Source organism: Cajanus cajan, chromosome 1, assembly GCF_000230855.2.
Source record: "Cajanus cajan strain Asha chromosome 1, NIPB_CcT2T_4, whole genome shotgun sequence".
NCBI classification, from domain to species: domain Eukaryota; kingdom Viridiplantae; phylum Streptophyta; class Magnoliopsida; order Fabales; family Fabaceae; genus Cajanus; species Cajanus cajan.
The window spans coordinates 21,178,584-21,198,410 of NC_138517.1; positions in this window are offsets into that span (position 1 = coordinate 21,178,584).

The window sequence follows — 19,827 nt, forward strand, 5'->3', positions numbered from 1 at the left end:
TATAATTAATATAATTGTAAAAATATAGGAGGTTGTATCTCATCTCGACTCCTAAATTATTTCTTAAAACATTAATTATTTAAAATGCTAATAAAAATACTTATTTAATACTTACAAAACAAGTATCCAAAATAATAATTATTTAAAACATACAAAATAATATTCCCCTATAATTATAAAAATAATTCTGACAAAATATCATATAATAATAGTATTTTTCAAAAAAAAATGAGGTGTTATATATAGTGCTGATCTTTTAAAACTTTTTTTCTTTTTTAAAAAGTTTTCTTTTAATAAAATAAGTGTTTTTATACTTTTATTTTTATGCTTGTCTCAAGTACTTATTTTAATATATATATATATATATATATATATATATATATATATTACATTTTTAACAAAACATTACTTTTAAAAAACTATTTTTAGTTTTTTTAAACAAATTAAACTAGTTTTTGTTTCTAAAATGGGCCAACTTATAATAGATAGGATTTTATAGGATTTTAAAAGACTTTTTTTGAGTAAAAAAGTTCGTTGGTATTCGATCAGGATTTTATGTTACTTAAAAATAGTCCAGTGGTGTTAATCTGGATTTTCAAGATTTTTTAAAGAGTTCATTAAAATCTATTGGTATTCATTTGAGACTTTTTAGAACTTAAAAATAATCTGTTGGTATTATAAAAAATATAGGTATTAAAAAATATAGGGATTTTGAAAGACTTTTTAGTGGTATCTATTATTTGAGATTGTTCCTCGGTTATATAATATAGAAAATGCTTGAAATTTTAACTTTTAAGTAGTAATTTTTTTTATAATGCGTGTCAAGAAAAGAGAAAGGTGAAAGTAAAAATAGATATCATGATCTCTATAATCAATTGTAGATCTTCAAGACCTTGTAATCAATTTAGATTTATTACAATAATATATATATATATATATATATATATATATATATATAAGATGAATTTGAGTTTAGATTTTTGTGAGTAGAATGAGATAAGAATGGATCTTAGTTGGGGGGAGAACCCTCTTAGCACAAAAATTGCGATCTCTCTCTCTCTTGAATTTGTTACTGTTATCCTTCTCCTTTTATGACTCAACAATTATTTTATTTCTTTTTTTTTACTATGATTTTTTTTTTTATATTGTGAAATTTGGATTTTTTATATTTTAAAAAAGAAAATTAACATAAGACATTGCAGTATCTTAGAATTCAATATTAAAAATATTTCTTCATGAGTGAATAATTGAAAATAATTAAAAAAATTATTTTGTACCTGTAACAAATTTTATATTTTTTTCTCCTAGTTGATGTTTGTAAATTTCTACTTCAGTACCAATATAAAATGAAGGACATATTTAGTTATAAGATGGTAGGATAGTTGTCCCACTATTTTTTTAATCATTTATAAATTTATAAATAAAATATTTTAAATCACAAATTATAAAACTTTTAAATGTTGTTTAGAATAATTTTTAGCATGTGTAGCACTACATAACTTTCTTCATAAAGAATGTCATTCTAATAAATTTTTAATTGGAGTGGTGGAGAAACCTTCATTTTCAACATTACCGGTTAATGAAAATCATAATTTTGAGCCTATTATTAAAACCCAAGAGCAAGAGTGAAAAAATGTTAATGCTTAGAGGACTAGTATAACTATGAATATGTGGGTGAATGCTATTTAGAAGGACATGATATTACGGAGAATTATTATTCTTATTATTGTTTATCCTGGCATTATTATTTTTTTTTTATATTTGACTCTTTTTAAATTTGAATGTATGAAGAAAAACAAATATTGAACTCTTATCGTATGTCAAAAATCTACAAAATTCTGCAAAGTTCACAAAGTCCTGCAGAATCTATTAAAATCCTAACTTAAAAATCTTGCAAAGTCCATTAAAATCCTTATTGAAAGTCTTATGGAATCCTACAAAATCTTAAAAATCATGAAAATCCTGCAAAGTCTTTTAAAAACCACGGGACTTTTTTCAACTAAAAAAGTCCTTTAAAATTCTAATCCAATACACCTCCCTTTAAAATCCTGATTTAGTGTAGTTGAAAAAACCTAAATCATAGTAAATAGGAAAGTTAATGATTATAATAAATCTTGAAAATAAATTATTATTATCATTAAATATTAACTATCACATTGTTCATTTAATATCGTATCATTAAAATTATACTAAAATTACAAATATTATGAAAAAAATTAAAATTAAAACTTAGAGAATCAAACTCGCAAATTCAAGATATTATAGGAGATTAAAAATGAAATTTAGCCTAAAATGAATTACACATTTCTCTCGTAAGACTCAAGAGATGTAGATATTAGTCTACTCATTTCTTATTATATTAAAATATAGAATTCCATTTATTTTTTTTAGTTTTCCACACACTAGTGGAAAATTAGTATATTACGTCACCTCTTTAACGTTGGACACACTAAAATTCGACGTAAAAAAGACGCGGTGGCATTTTTATAATTTTCGCGAACTTTTTTACGTTGGACCTGGTAGGGTCCGACGTAAAATGTCAAATCTACGTCAGATGTATGTTGTGTCCGACGTAGATTTGATATTTTACATCAGACCCTACCAGGTTCGACGTAAAAAAAGGACGCGAAATTGAATAAGAGAGTGCGAGGCACACTGCGTGTATTCACTCTTCATCACTTTTCATTTTTTTTCTCTGTAAACCCTCTCTCTCTCCTTTGTTACTGAATCATTTTTTGTCTTCTGCAGAGTGGGGTGAACTCTTTGTTACTCATTCGCACACTGTTGCAGCTCATCAAGTATGAATCAGGGTTTCATTAACATCTTTTTGCTTCACATTGCTATTGTGGCTATCTGTTCTATTCGATTTTTTGGTTGTTCTATTTGTATGGGTTGTTGGCCTTTTCTTTTGAATTGTTCTATGAAGCAGAACGGGTCGTTCTGCTTGCACTCATTTTTTATTTTTTTTATTACTTTTTTACGTCGGACCTTGGTAATGTTCGACGTAAATTTATGTCGATTTTACAAAGTCGACATAGATTTACGTCTCCCGCATTAACGTCGGTATTTTTTCCGACGTAAAAAACTCAACATAACCGACGTGGAATACCTCTTTTGTACTAGTGACAAGTATCTTATTGCTTTAAATGTGATCACCTTTTTTAGCAGATTACTGAATCTCATTTCACCATGTCACATCCCATTTTTCAAAAAAGAATATAAGTATTTTATTAATAATTTTTGTATTTTTATTTTATTAATAGAAGTTGTTAAATATTTATTTAATTATTTAATATGTTTTAGAATATAATATATGATATTTTATTAAAGGATATTAAAATATTTTATCAAGGGGACCGATTTGTAGCTATGGTTAGTATGTTTTAACTAGAGGGTTAAAGAGAGGTTAAGGTTTTTAAAAAGGGAGTTTTCTGATCAAATCATTTTTGCGCCTTTGTTTTCACATACATGCATTAGAACTCAGAATAGGAGTAGGAAGGAAATCATCCCGAAGTCGTGCACTCATTGTCTAGAGCTTATTCAAGTAAGGGGGAGTAAGAAACTTCACTTTGCACTAGTGGAAAAAAGGCTTTTAAAATCGGTTATTTAAGAACCGATCTTAAAAGTGATGTCTAATACAACTTTTAAGATCAGTTCTTTTGTAACCGATCTTAAAAGTTATGTCAGACATACCTTTTAAGATCGGTTATTTTATAACCGATCTTAAAAGTACTTTTAAGATCGGTTAAATTTTAATCGATCTTAAAAGTGTTCATATTATTTACAAAATTTCCACTGCGTCACTTTTAAGATCGGTTACCTTATAACCGATCTTAAAACTCCGATTTTAAATCCAATTTTTGCACTAGTGTTGCGTGTGTCGGAAACCGAAAAATTTTGATCTTACCCATAGATTGTTTAGACTTCAAATTAAAAATCACGTTAATTAAGGAATCCCCAGAGACCATACTAACCCCTAATTAAAGGCTTTGAAAAGAGTTCATGGAGTCGTCATCGATGTTTTACTCAAAACATTGAAAAAATAAAATATTTTTAAAATTGCAATAACGGCCTTTACAGCCAGAATTAGGTTCGGGGTCGGTTACGTATAGGAAAGGTGTTAGGCACCCTACGACACCCTAATTCGGTACCCTATGACGATTTTAGCATAATAATAAACAATAATTTAAATGTTTACCCCTTTTGTTAATAAACTATTTACATTTGAATTTAAAATTACTTGATCTCACCTATGATGTTTACATGGTTGTTTTTAATGATTGAAAATGTTATATGACAAGAATAATATATTAAAGGAAGGTTTTTTATGAAATACCTCTTAATCGAGCTTTATTGGATCTTCAATGGCAGAATTTAGGCACTTTTTGACAACCTTTCGCACTACAATTGTCTCACAAAACTCAAGAAATACAAGAGAAGTAAAAAGATAAGTGTATAGACTCTATAGCGACTTTCAAAGACTAAATTTTGGCTCTTGAGCACTGTGCACGAGCCTACTATTTATAGGAATGCAAATCCACTAGAATGAGCCGTTTTGAATTTGGAACGGGCCATTCTGGACTTTTATATTACGTGTAAGATTTGAACATGGAACGGTCCATTCCTAGAGCGGAACGGGCCATTTAAGATTTGAATTTTCCATGTAATAGACTAAGCCAGAATGGGGCGTTTTGACCTAGGGTTACAAGCCTTTTTCTAAGCTTGGAATGGTCCATTCCAGTTTGGAAATGGCCCATTTCGGGCTACTAATTCTTCCATTTTGTGTTTTGGATCTCTGGATGTCATGTTAGCCTACTCTCGTGTTGTTTCTGGGCCTTCAGAAACTTCTTCTTCATGCTAAAAGTCCATTTCTTTATTTTTATGCCCTCTAATGAAATTAGGTGTCTATAGATGTCCCTCTTTACTTGTCCTTTCAAATAGCTATGTGTTTCTTTTTCAAAGGCAAGCAAAGACATTGAAATTTCATCTAGGTCTTCTCTTTGTCTCTTCGTGTAAGCGCTTTCATGTCCTTTGCTTCGGAAAAATGGGTTTGACTGTATCCTTGTTCTTTGAAGTAGCTGAGTGTTGGGTTGCGTACTCCATTGGGTCACAAGAATGACAAACTGTACCACCTGATCTTCTGTCTTCGTGTAGATGATCCATGTCATTTCCTCTAGTTACTTTTTTGTGATAGTGAGGTGAAGATCCAGGTCTTTTCTTTTGTTTCAATAATGTAGGTACTTCCACATTGTTTCCTTCAGGTAGATGAGTTTACCTATATCCTTGCCCTTTTAGAGCACTTGAGTGTTAAGTTGCATGCTCCATTGGGTTACAAGGGTGGTATAATGTACCATCTAGGCTTCCAGTTCAATGTAGACGCTCCATGCTGCTATTGTTTATTTTGTGATATTGTGATCCTTATTCATTGCTCGCTAAAGAGGGAATATATTATAAGTTTAGCCTCTCCAGGATGGATTGATATTAAGGCTTCATTCGGCCCATGGCGAGTGTTACTTATTCCAGCCTCTCCAAGCTGAATTGGTATTAAGGCTCCAGTTGACCTTTTTTGCTCTTGTACTGGTTTTGAGGGTCCAACAACCTTTTTTGCTCTTGCACTTTGTTGTGTGAGTATTGTGATGCCTCTTCAGGCGTCTCCTATTGAGGATGACATGTGTGACAGGGGTTCTAGTCTTATTCCTACCATGTGAGTATTGTAATGCCTCTCCAAGCGGCTTCTGGGATTGATTGGTTAATGATTGGGTGGCAAAAATCTAGTGTTGCTCCTATTGAGGTGAGTATTATGATGCCTCTCCAGGCGTATGCTGTGTATATTGATTATTATTGTGTCAGCCTCTCCAGGCAGCCTACTATGGTGGTTTCTTTGATCTGGTCGCCTTTTTTCTTAGGCGAGAATGTTTAATGAAGATAGTTTGTAGATAGTGTCCTTGTGCTGGTGGGTAAAAAATCATCCTTTTTGTGGGGTGATTTTTTTTTTTGCTACATGCAAGATGCTGAATGTTTGTTTATTCCTCTTGGGCAGCTTCTGCTCTCTTTTGTTGTTGTTGTGCTTTTCTTTGCTTAGTGGCTATGAAACCACTTTTAGGGAGTGCCCTTACTTTGTACGTCCCTTTTTCGATATGGTTTTGGCCCCGATAGCCTTGCTCGTCTATTGAGTCTTTCTAATGCTTGTGGATTCTTTTGGCTTGAGAACTCCCCATGACTCATGGCAAGTAAACACACGCAAAGAATGCAAGAATGCAAGATGCAAAGAGAATGCAAAGTAGGAATGGATTGGAATTATTCTCTCTTTCTCCATTTTTTAAGATGAATTCTTCTCTCATACATTCTATTCGGAAAAAAAAAAAAAAAGAAAAAAAAATTCTAAAGCCGACGTAAATTTACGTCAGACATTCACAAGAGCCGACGTAAAAAAGTTGGAAACCAAAAAAAAACATAACACGTGCAAGTAGAACAGGCCGTTCTGATTGGAGAACGCCCCGTTCTCCTTAGAGAATGGCCCGTTCTGCTTGGAGAACGACCCGTTCTGCTTGCAGATCCACCCAAACGCAAAGCATTTTCTACCTGGTATTAACTAATATGTTTACAGACAATGATCCACCCAAACGCGAAGAAGAGGATAATATTAACTAATATATTAATAGATCAATACATACATTTATTTTCAACATATTAGCTAATATATTAAGAAAGTATTTTCCAAACTAACCTCAAACGCGAGCCCAATGCAATCGGTCAAAAACTCAAGAACCACCCAAACGCGCAAACATACACTCATATGCAATACGCTCAAATGAAATCTTAACTCAGAAAACTTGAATGGCACGTACACTCAAAGCTCTCTTGTTTAAATATTGACGCGTGCGCGAATACAATTTGAAATTTGTAGATATTTTACGTCAGACCTCATAAGGGCCGACGTAAAAAAGCAAATCTACGTCGGATTAGCTTATATTCGACGTAGATTTTCTTTTCTACGTCGGCCGCTATGAGGTCCGACGTAAAAAAGTTGGACTTAATTACAAAAATGCCACCGCGTTTTTTTAACGTCAGATTTTTCTTTGTCCGACGAGAATACAGTAACGTAAATTACCCTTTTTCTACTAGTGTGCCATATGCATGTAATGCATTAATGCTTCTACGCTAAGCTTAAAGTGGAAATTATTTTTTACCTTCAAGAAATTAATCTATGCACATTAGTTGTTGATATGGAATGTTAACCTTTAACCGCATCGAATCCATTCCAAGTGTTGCCTTTTGAACCTGAGGTTTGTGCAATTCGACCTTCTTGCATGTACCAGATATGTTGTATTAGCCCTTAGATTAGGTGTACCTAGACTCTGTTCTAGGACACCTCCAACTTCTCCTTATGAGTGTTCATTGTGCATACTCCGTGTATCTCTCAATATTACCTTAATGTCATATTGGTCAAGAGAAAGAAAAAGGATGTACATATTTTTTGCAAAAGGTATGTTAGAAGGGATTTTTCAAAAATGATTTTTAGAAGCATAGCTAGTTGAGGTAGGCTAGTGTTTTAGGTTGATAAACAAGCATATCCGTTATAGGGAAGTCATTGTTTTACTTAGCCCTTTTCTTTTTTAAGAGTCGAGCAATGAGTTAGGGTCGTGCTTTGATTGAATCCCCCTAAGCCACCTTTCGATTTTCAACTCAGGTTGTTGCTTTAACGTCTTAACTTTTGCCTAGGTCACTTGAGGTGTGTTCCCTAGCGGACATTTTTCTTTTGATCCTTACTTCTGCCTAGGCGACCCTTTTTTCTTGTGGTTCTCCTAGCGGATCTTGCCCTAATTTTTGTATAACCCCCTTAGTGGGTTTCCTGTTGGTCTCTTATTTTTGCAGCGTTCATTTGGGGATGTGAAATTTTATTAACCTCAGTCATTTATATTGTGCGATCATTCCTTTATTGTGTTTTCCAACTTTAGTGCATGCTAGGCTTATCGTTTGAGTGATGCCCCTATTCCGAATAGGCTTTGTTTATTGCGGGTTAATGAGTGAGGCTTAGAGTAAAGAGAAAAGAAATGATATAGAGAAAAAGTATGGCATTAAAATAATATTTTGATTTACACATGCTCTTTTAATGTAGCTTGAGAGCCCGGGCATGCCCCAGGTTCATGATTTGTACACAAAGAAAAGAAGGGAGAATGCCCATTAAAGAGGCCTAGGTGATCTGCCTACTAGAGTTAGTCCTCCACTTGCTTGGATGTTAGTGCCTTAGAAAACCTCGTGTAAGGGGAGGTCCTTCGGCTTCTTCTCCCATAAAGATGTGGCTGACTCGTATCTTGAACCTTTTCGTTGTCTCGGATGTCTAGTAGCTTGGTTATTCCTTAAACATCTTTACCTAGCCCTTGTCTTGGCCGGTACCCTTTTTGTGCCACAAAGCTTCCATTGCTCAAGATCGTGTCCTTGTGCGTGATCCCTAGGGTTTCTTCCATTGTATCCACGTAAAAGATGGTGAGTGGTTTGTTGATAAGTAGTTATTCCTTAGCTTAAACCACTATTGGCTTATCATTCGCCATGAACTTGACCTTTGGTGGAATGAGGAGGATATAGCTTGCCCTTGATTCATCCTAGGAGGCGATTATAGGCGGGAGTGATAGTAGAGATTGGAGTAGAACTTCCACAAAGTCTTTCCTCTTAAGGGGATACCCAAGCTACCTTTCAATTTTCAACTCGAGCAGACATTGCTTTTTTTTCATTTATTCTTTTATCCCTACCTTTTACATAAGACTTATCCTATCGGGATTTTTATCCTTTTTTTTTGCCTAAGACCCTTGTCTTGGCGGGCTTTTTCTCACCCTAATTTTTGCCCAGAACGTCCTTTATGGGTTAGAAAGATCTATTTGTTCCACCTTTGTGTGTTTGAGAAGCACATCCTCCTCCTTAGGTTTTTTTCCTTTCTTCCTTGTACTTCTCCTTCGCTTTGGAGATTTCAACTTGTAGTTTACTAAGAGCGTGGATCCATCCACTCCTAGTTATTCCTTCTATCTTGGTGATGTTGGATGGGTTTTCAATTGATGATGCTTGGATGCTCAAACCCATGACACAACTTTATCCTTTTCGTATGGGGAAAGGCTTTGGCGTCTTGATAGTTAATGTTTCGATGTTCCTTCTCCATTACCCACTTGGATTGTAACTGGTTTATTCATTAAGTGTTCCCCGCTCTAGAATGTGGGCTTGATTACCAGCGACTTACTTTCCATGATTAACATGCATAGGTTAATTTCCCTTTTTATTCTTATTTACAAGGAAGGAATAATGCTCTAGATGAATTCCATGTAGATAAAGTTAAGAATTGATAAATATCAGTCTCATTGATTTGTTTATCGCTAAATGCTTAATAGATTTTGACAGTACTGCAAAAGATTCTAAAGATATTTTAAGGTGGTTGATGTCTATATGAAACATGTCTCATTAATGCCTAAGTATGCACTATTTTTTCTTTTTTCATTCAAGACATTTGTCTTAGCGAACCCGTAATTTGCCCCAAAATTTTTTATTAATAAAACAATTTTTTGTCATAGTGGGCTTTTTTGTAAAAAGTGCATATTAGATTTTAAGGATTATTTCAACAGACATATCAAAATAAAGACTTCAGAGACTAAATTTCAGCCCTTGAGCACTGTGCACGAGCCTACTATTTATAGGCATGGAAATCCACCAGAATAGGCCATTCTGAATTTGAAACGGGCCATTTTAGACTTTTCTGTTATGTGTAAAATTTGAACTTGGAACGACCCTTTACTAGAGCGAAACGGCCCGTTCCTGATTTGAATTTTCCATGTAACAAACTAGGTCAAAACAAGGCATTTTAACCTAGGATTACATGCATTTTTCTAAGCTTAAAACGGCTAGTTCCGGTTTGGGAATGAACCATTCTAGGCTACTAATTCTGACACCTTGTGTTTTGGATCTCTGGATGTCATGTTAGCCTGCTCTGGTGTTGTTTTCGGACCTTCGGGAACTTCTTCTTCATTTTGAAAGTCCATTTCTCTATTTTTGTGCCCTCAGATGAAATTAGGTGTCTACAGCGTGTTGATTTGTATATTGAGTAGTGGGATTGGCCCCCAATCCTGCGTATGTTGTGTGTTCATTATGAGGGGTTTTTCCTAAATGTGTCTGTTTTACTTCTTGTTTTTCTTGTATGTGATTAATGGTATAAATTGTTTAAATGTATAATTAATTTTATATTTGGGATGGTAATTGTGTGATTAGAGGTCCCTCAAAGTTCCCATGGAAAGTCCTAAGGGAACTTGTTGTGATGATAGTGAAGGGATAGTGATTGTATGTGTAAATTGAGATATATTGAATGTTAATTACATGATATAGAACAATTTTATTGATTAAAATGTGTGTTTGGTGATTTGGAGTGTGACTCACAATTTTGTGTTTTTTTGTTATGTGTGTTGTTTCTAATATGTTGTCTTGTTTTTGATACGTCGTCCAGTTCCATTTGGGGCGCGTCGGGCGTCATTAGAGTTAAGAGCAAAGTTTTCTCTCAAGTTCTCTCATGTTTAGAGTGGGATGAGCCTCGTCGAACACAGAATCTCTAGGGGTTCCTTGTGACGCTTCCGCCAAGTGTGAGTTGACTCTTGTTAGGCATGGACACTCCAAAGGGCTCTTAGTGGTGTTCACACTAGGCATGGACTCAATCACACTAGGTGCGGTTCAGATAGAGACCAATGTCGTCCTTTGGAGGTATTACGTCGAGCATAAGATATGTGTCGTTGGGCACCGTCCTACCTGTGAATTCTTTACTTTACTTCTATTGAATCCCATTGCTATAATTATATGCTATGACACTGATGTAGATAGGCTATGATATCACTAGTGGAAAAAACATTTTTAAAATCGATCATTTTTTACTTTTAAAATCGGTTCTCTGACCGATTTTAAAATAGCCGATTTTAAAAAGTGAGACTTTTAACATCGGTCATGCATAAACCAATTTTAAAAGTTAGACTTTTAAATTGGCACAGATCGTTCCAGTTTCCTCAAAAGGCCTAAAACTGTAGTCTAGAATGGCCCGTACTGCAATTAGAACGGCCCGTTCTGGTTGTAGTACGGGCCGTTCTGATTGGAGAACGGCCTATACTACAACTAGAATGGGCCGTTTTGACTACAGAACGAGCCGTTCCAGATTCAAAATTTACGGAAATGCAAGACATGAGAAAAAAATTAGAATATTACCTTAATATAGTCTTGCAAAGAAAATGAGAAGCTAGAGACTTTAGATGTGAGTGCGAGAGAGAGTAAAGAAAAAAATGGAGGAAATGATTAAAGAGAATAGAGGGAAAGATCAAAGAGAATGGAGGGAAAGAGAATAAATATAGGCATTGACATTTTTAAAATCATTTATTTAAGAACCGATTTTAAAAGTAGCACTTTTAAATCGGCTCCTTAAAAGTAGCTTTTAAAATCGGTTCTTAAGTAGCCGATTTTAAAAGTAGCACTTTTAAAATCGGTTCTTATGTAACCGATTTTAAAAGTAGCATTTTTAAAATCGGCTCTAGAGTAGCCGATTTTAAAAGTAACACTTTTAAAATCAGCTACTTAAGAACCGATTTTAAAAGCTACTTTTAACATCGGCTCCTTAAGAATCGATTTTAAAAGTTACATCAGAGACCTTTTAAAATCGGTTAAAAGGTAGCCGATTTAAAAAGTAATGTCATTATTTACAAAATTGCCACTGCGTCACTTTTAACATTGGCTGCTTAAGAGCCGATTTTAAAACCCCGATTTTAAAAGTGATTTTTGTACTAGTGTATCTATTTATGAATGTATGGATATGAATGATGTTAATGTGATATGAATTGATATCGATGTGTGAACATATGAATATGTATGAGGAGTAATGTGACATGAGGAGAATGTTAAATGTGAGATTATGGAACCATGTGTATGTATTGTATAGAGTTTATTTAACATGCATCATGTGCATAAAAGATGTTTTTTTAAAGGGTAAGATATGGAATTAATACACCGCCAGGGACGGTCCCTTGTGTAAAAGCTTAGGAACCAACCTTAGGGATAACTCGGTTTGGAAACCCCAGTTCTACCCTCGTGAGCATGGGATGTATCTTGTGTGACTTTGTTATCCCAACTAGACTCTAGTAGTATGTCCTTCTAATGAGAGTGGGCAAAGGATGTGACCCGACATATACTCATAGACTACTCTAGTGTGTTGCTAGCGACAATGTACAAGTGAGATGTTTTTACTAGCGCCACATTTTGATAACTTGTAGTCCATGTCCATTGCTTACACATTATAATTATATTTGTTATGATTTGTTATGTTGTGAATGAATTAAGTATGATGTTAATGTGTAATTCTGTATGTTATATCTTATTGTATGCATTATTTGTGTTTGGCTAGCCGATTTACATTCTTGCATCGTGATTCAAAGTGAGATGTTTCTGGCTCCTTTTTTCTTTTATGTTGTATTCTTGTGGCTTTTGTAGGTAATCATCAGCATGGTATTAAGGAAGTTAGTGATGAGACTTAGTCCTCAATGTTGAGTTTTGCTCTGATAGGACACGTGACACTGGGATTAGTTAAGACTAGTTAGGATTTGATTTATGTTATTTAAATTGAATAGTTAATTTTATTTCCTTTGTAATTTGTTATTTTCGCTAAGTCTAGTTTATGTTAACAATGTGATCCTTTCTACCTGTGTGAATCTAGAGTTCATTTATTGTAATGAAGTTATTCAGTTTTATATTATATTATGTGTTATGGCATGCAGGATAGAGAATATCACACACCACATTATAGAGATTAGCCCATTTCACTAGACTCGATCTCCATTGATTAATTACTCTTTTAGTTTAACACTATTAAAACGTATTTTTTAAAGGATCAAAAATATATTTGTTATATTTATTTCAAAATAAGTTTTATGAATTAATATTTTAAAAATAAGAAAAATAAAATTTATTATATATATATATATATATTAGTAAGATGTAATATATTTGTATTTATTAGAAAAAGTGATGGTGCATTATAACACATAAATTCATCAAATTGATATTTTATTACATAAATTCAAATTAATGTATAATATATTTTTATTAATAAATGTTAATCTAAATTTATAATAACAAAGATACTTCATTGATAGAAGGCACATTTTGCAAGTACAGATTAGTTCTTGATTGTCAACTTTGAAACATTGCATGAATCATCATGTCTATGGAACAAAACAAAAATCAAAGTATCAATTTAATAGTTTTCAAATTTTATAAAAATTTGCAAATTTGATCTTTTCAATAAAATTTTTTAGTTTAACCATTGAGTTATTGAAATTCAATTTATATTGTGATTTATCGAGTAGAGTAACTCTACTAATAATCACTCTAAGTGACTTATTTCCATCCATATATATAGAGATATTCAAACAACATCGGTGTAACTTTTACCAATTATTACACCACTTAATAGCTTTTATATTAAATATAAATTTTTTTGATCCAACTATTGAATTATAACTTCATATCACCTTGTCTGTTTAAATCAAATTTTGTTCAAATCGTTATTGAACAACGATTTGAAAGTAATATATATTATGTAATTTTATTCTATATGAACAATATATCAAATCATCTTGAATTAATATACCGGGACCACTCAATTAAGAAGTTTGCGGTAGAATTTTCCTATAAAATTTTGTATTTATGATTTAAGAATAAGGAACTTTCAATCTAATAGTAAATTTTAAAAAATTCACATCTAATATTGAATAGTGTAATAAATGGTAAAATTTACACTAATATCTTTTAAATCCTTCTCATATATATATATATACACACACACATATATATATACATATATCAACATATAAAATATTTTTATGATTATTCGTCAATTTGAATTAATAAAATAGAGTATCAAACATTTTTCATATATTTTTAAGAATTTACAGGTTTAATCTATGTATTAAGAATTTTTAATTTAACAGTTGGATCGTTAAATTGAGTAAAATAAGCATAAGTAAACTTACTCTTAAAATAAGTAGATTTTTCATATATATATATATATATATATATATATATATATATATATATATATATATATATATATATATATATATATATATATATATATATATATATATATATATATAAGAAGGGTTCAAAATATAATTTTTACTAAGAATAATAATAATAAGATTTCATGATGCAATTATTGGTGTAGCTAACTAAGTTTTAAATTCAATCTAGTACCTATCCAACATGACAGTAATTAAAAGTTTTGAAAAATTATTACATATCTCTTTAGAAATCATCAATATATTGAAATACGTCGAAATGAGATATAGTATTTGGTCAATTTGGATGCATCGTAAACATACAAACTAAAGTGATGAAAATAGTGATGTGAAGGGAACGCATGAAAGCATGGTATTGCTACGGACAAAGTCTAATACACCAATTAAGATGGCACAAAATCTCATCTATCTATATATATATATAACATAGTGTAACTCCATTCTATTACGCATGCAATAGTTCAAATAATTGTACACAAACGACATCCACATGTTTTGTTTTATTCAGTGATCATTTTCCATGTAACACATGTACGTCCAACAAAAGCTCAAAAGCCAACTACAGTTATGTACGAACTATAAGTGTCTTCCTATAGTTTTGAAAATGACCAATACCCTTTAATCATATATAACAATAACATGGCATCGAGCAACACAAAACCTTCCTAGTAAGAACAAATCTTTTGTCTAGTTTATTTTGGGGAGAATCACACATTTTGAAACCGAGTTATATAGAGAAGTCAGAATAATTTGAGGGTCGCACATCTAATTTATCTATAATTAATAAAAATATCTTCCCTTAGTTGTATTTATAATTTATTATTACGAGTTTTAATGAGTAAATATTTTTAATTAAAATAAAATTATAGATATATAGAAACTAATTACATATATAGAAACTATCCATTTTTTATAATGATTTTGATTAGAAATTTAACTATCAATGATTATAATCTGATTTAAATAATGTGATAAAATCAAATAAAGTGTTGTAAGATCAATGATTATATCACAGTTTAATCATTAATTTTCTAATTGACCATTATAAGTATACTTTATTTTTCAAAAAAAACCTCATTAAAAAAAATATAATATCTTCTAATTTTAGAGCAATATCCTTTTTAACCATTTTTTTTCTTCAAATAATAATCATTATGAAGTGTGTATACTATTTTTTCTTTTTCCTATTACAAGTATCTCTCAGCTGACTAGGTCAAAAACTAATCTTATTGATAATACTGTGATTATTATTAAGGAAGTCTAGCTTAATTAGTTAAACAATGTATATAAATGTTGTAAAAAAATTTAATATTCATATTCAATTCTTATTTTTTTTTTTAAAAAGTACTATGACTATCACCAACTTAATATATATATATATATATATATATATATATATATATATATATATATATATATATATATATATATATATATATATATTAATTAAACCAGGATCAAAGACAAGGGCGCATACTAATTTAAATAATTCGAAGTGATACTCGGACTAGGATAGTGATGGCAATGAGGTTTTATGGGGGCGGGTAATAGTAAATTTGTCCAACCCTGCTGGATGAAAATTGGTCCCATATTTACTCCATATCCATGCGGGTATCCATTAAGCGGGTATCCATGAATTTCTTAAATATCCACGGATATCCACGGGTATTTATAAATTTTTTAAGAAATTAAAAACATTATATTACAAATAATTTTATATTTAATGTCATTGAAATATTAAAAATAAAAATTCAATGTTAATTTTGAACTTGTATTTAACGTTAATTTTTTTGAAATAATAATAAAAATGCAAGATAATCATTAACTTAAAATACATCAATCTCACAAGTAAGTGAAAGTCTCATATCAGAAAGATGAGAGAGTATAGTTTGAAGGTTATGTGGTACAAGGATAATTAGGATATTTAAGAAATATTATTAAACGGGTACCCGCGGGTATGAATATCATCATACCCGCCCTCGTCCCGTATATAAACGGGTAAAAAATTATCAGTCCCCATTATCCGCGAGTACTCAATTAGCCTATCCATTTATTATCTGTAGCAAATTTTACCCACAAATACCCGCGAATGTAGGTATTTTTGTCATCTCTAGACTAGGATAACAATCTTACTTTCGACGGCCCTATTGGTTTAGCAATGTTTTCATTAAAAAGAATCGGTGATAAATAAAATTTAAATATATATATATTTTTTTAATCTCTTAAATTTATATTAGATTTACTTTTAGTTACCTAAGTTTAAAATTATTATTTTTTGTCCTTTTAATTTTTAAAATTTTAATTTTAATTTTCAAGATATCAATATATTTAAAAATAATAGAATGAGACAATTATGTACCATTAATTAAATTTAATGTGATATTTTTACTATCAGAAACACTAGTAAATATATTTTATACAATATTGAAGAGATATTTTAACAAAATTTGAGTATAAAGATTAAATAAATTTTTTTTTTGAAATTATATGATTAAAAAGATCAATTTTAAATTTTAAAAATAAAAATAAGTTTATTTTAAATTTGAGATATTGAAATATATTTAAGTCTATTTTTATTACTTTTTTAGTTTTAGCTAAAAAAATGTAATATTTTTTTGTCATTACAAAGATAACTTCAAGTTAATAAAAATATGTTGCATGGATATGGTACAGTACCGATACCAAATACTGAGAATGAAATACAGGATTTTCAAAAAATTAAAATATGACTATGTTAATATAATTTTTAAAAAGTATATATTGTTATATAAACTGTAAACATGAGTAATTGTATTAAAAAAATCCACAAATAAAATTTGTAAAAAGAGATTAAAATCTTTCTATTTACTCACTTTTTTTTTTCAAAATATATTTCTAATACAAACTTTATGAGTACCGAACGTGTACTGATTGTAGTACCACATGAATTTTGAGAACTCATATTGAAAATTTTAAAAAGTTATGTATCAAAATCGCAGCGTTGAAATGATATATACTCATCATCCTTGGAAGAAGGTGATACACCAATTTGTAACAATCCCTTTACTCGTGTTCGATCTTCAATAATTATAAAAACAAAAGGAATTTGTTCAGGTTAATTTATAAAAATTGAAAAGTAACTTCTTTTAAATGTAACAGTAGAGAAAAGTAAAAAAAAAAAAACAAATGTAAAAAGTTTTCATTTTTAAGAAATATAAAGAGTTTTTTTTTTCATTTTGATTTTTTTGAGTTATTTAAATTTTCATATTAAAAGTTAAAGGAATCTATGAATGCCCTTCTTTCCTATATTAAAATATATAATTTAGATTATTTAACTTAATCCTATTAAAATAAATTATTTTCTCTTCTTCATCTTAGATACATGAATACCCTTCTCTCCTGTGTTAAAATATATAAAATAATTATATATATATATATATAAATTATTTTTGCCTCTTTATCTTAGATACATGAATGTCTTTCTCTCTAGTGTGTGTTTCGGGTTTAAATTTTAAAATTTAGGATTACAGACCAAAAAATAACACGCAAGTTTTACATCAGTCTTAACTAGCAAGTTTTACATCAGTCTTAACTAGAGAACCGGGAAAAAATGAAGACCACGAGAGAAAAACAAAGAGTTTCAAGAATTGTGCATGATCCTATGAAGGATAGATTCTCGATCATGGAAAGACGTCGAGGAAAACGAAAAAGTGAAATTCTTGGAGTATCGAACGGCGTCTTGTTGGATTTGTACAATGGTGATTGTGTTTTGGGTTTTATCTATTGGAGAGTGAAAAAGGTTAATCAAGAAAGAACCTATCTTCCATCTATGTATGAATGTGCAACTGTGTTCCCATGAATGAGAATGGATGTTACTGTGACACAAGTTCCCATGAATGAGAATGGATGTTACTGTGACACAAGAAACCGCCTGTGTTTTTTAGGGGTGGCTTTGACGGGTACACATAAAACAGTACAAATAGGTTCGGGCCAATCAACTTCCGCAAGAAATTGTTGCATGCTGTGAGAACACTCCTTATTTATCTTTTTTCTTTAATTGATAGAAAATATTATAATCACACCAACGTATTAATTCAAATTTAGGAATATCTCACTCTAATTGTTCTTATATAATCAACATTTAGTTGAGTTTTCCAATTAAAAATAATAATAAAATTTGGTTATATTATATATATATATGGTAGTCATCTCGATAAAAGAGAGATTTTTATTTAATATATTTATTAATATATTTGTCTTTTTTTATATATTATTAATGTATTAATGCAGATTCTCTCCATCTATATATTTTTTTCAACCAACGTCTTATTAAAATATTAACAGTTACTTTAAAATAATTTAAGAAAGAGAGAGAAATATATAAACAATACTTGGATATATTTAAAATAACACCTAAATATGTAAAACAACTATATAAATATATAAATTATGTATAGTAGTCCAGTATTGAAATACTAATTTTAAGTTGTCAGATAAACAACTTTATCAAAAGTAGTTACATTAGACTTTAGAGTAGCCTCAACAAATTAGCTATATCATCACCAACATGGCCACACAAAACTACTTTCTTCCTCCAGCTAACCTTGTCTTATTTCTATGAAAATATGATTGTCACAATCTAATTACCAGGAAAACATGCAATAGTAAGCTAACTTTCAAATGAATCATCATGGTTCACCTCATACAACATAAGCAAATCAAACTTACACCATAACCATGTAATCACCAAAGTATATGAACAACACCAAGTAATTAATGTCACATCATATGCATACACCTCAACTAATATATCATCACATATTCACTTATGGAGATCTCCTATACCAAGATGAGTAGTCTAAGTGACTTGACCTTATCGAACCAATTGATATTTTTGATGCCTTACACACTTGTTAGATCAACAACTAATTGGGATATCAATCCCTACACATTATTTTTTGGATTTTACCACTTAAATTAAGAAAGTCTAATACCATCATTAGGTATAAACATAGTTAAGGTGTGGACCTACTATGACATTGACATATATTAACCAAGTCACTCATGAAATTAACTCGCTAACTATTATTGTGATATCACACAACTTTCCAATAATCAGTTAAGGGTATAAGCCCTTAATTTCATACCTTACTCTAACACTGACTAAAGATTTAGAAGAGACTCAATAATTCACTCCAAGAGTTATCGCCTACTCAAGGATGATTTTTCAACAACTTCCTCCCAGAGTGCCCCACACTATGTGATATTTAACTTTTGAAAATACCATCTTCTCTAGTCCTAAGTCAATCAACATGCTTTAATGTTTTATAGCATTCTCTACATCAACACCTAAACAGGCAACAAATCATGTCTAAATGTCTTAAAGCATTCTCAGCATCACACCTCAACAACATAAATCTATATGTATTACCCTAGGTCAATGAATATGTCAATTTACAACATACTAATGCATCTTAACAAAATTCAAGCATACAACCATCTATATATATCATTCTAAATCAATACATAGAGCAAATTTCATCAATCAACATACAACATGCAATAGACTCACCTAACTTATTCATTTTCACCATTCAATCATACAAATAATAGGAATTTTGAAAGCAACCTATGCCTGATGCCACACATCTTGCACCTTGCACCATTTGAGGTAGGGGACTTCTGCCTTGTCTATGCCCAACACTATATAACCTGTGCCCAACGTGGACTAGGATAAAGACCTCTAGGTCCTCATGCCTGGTGT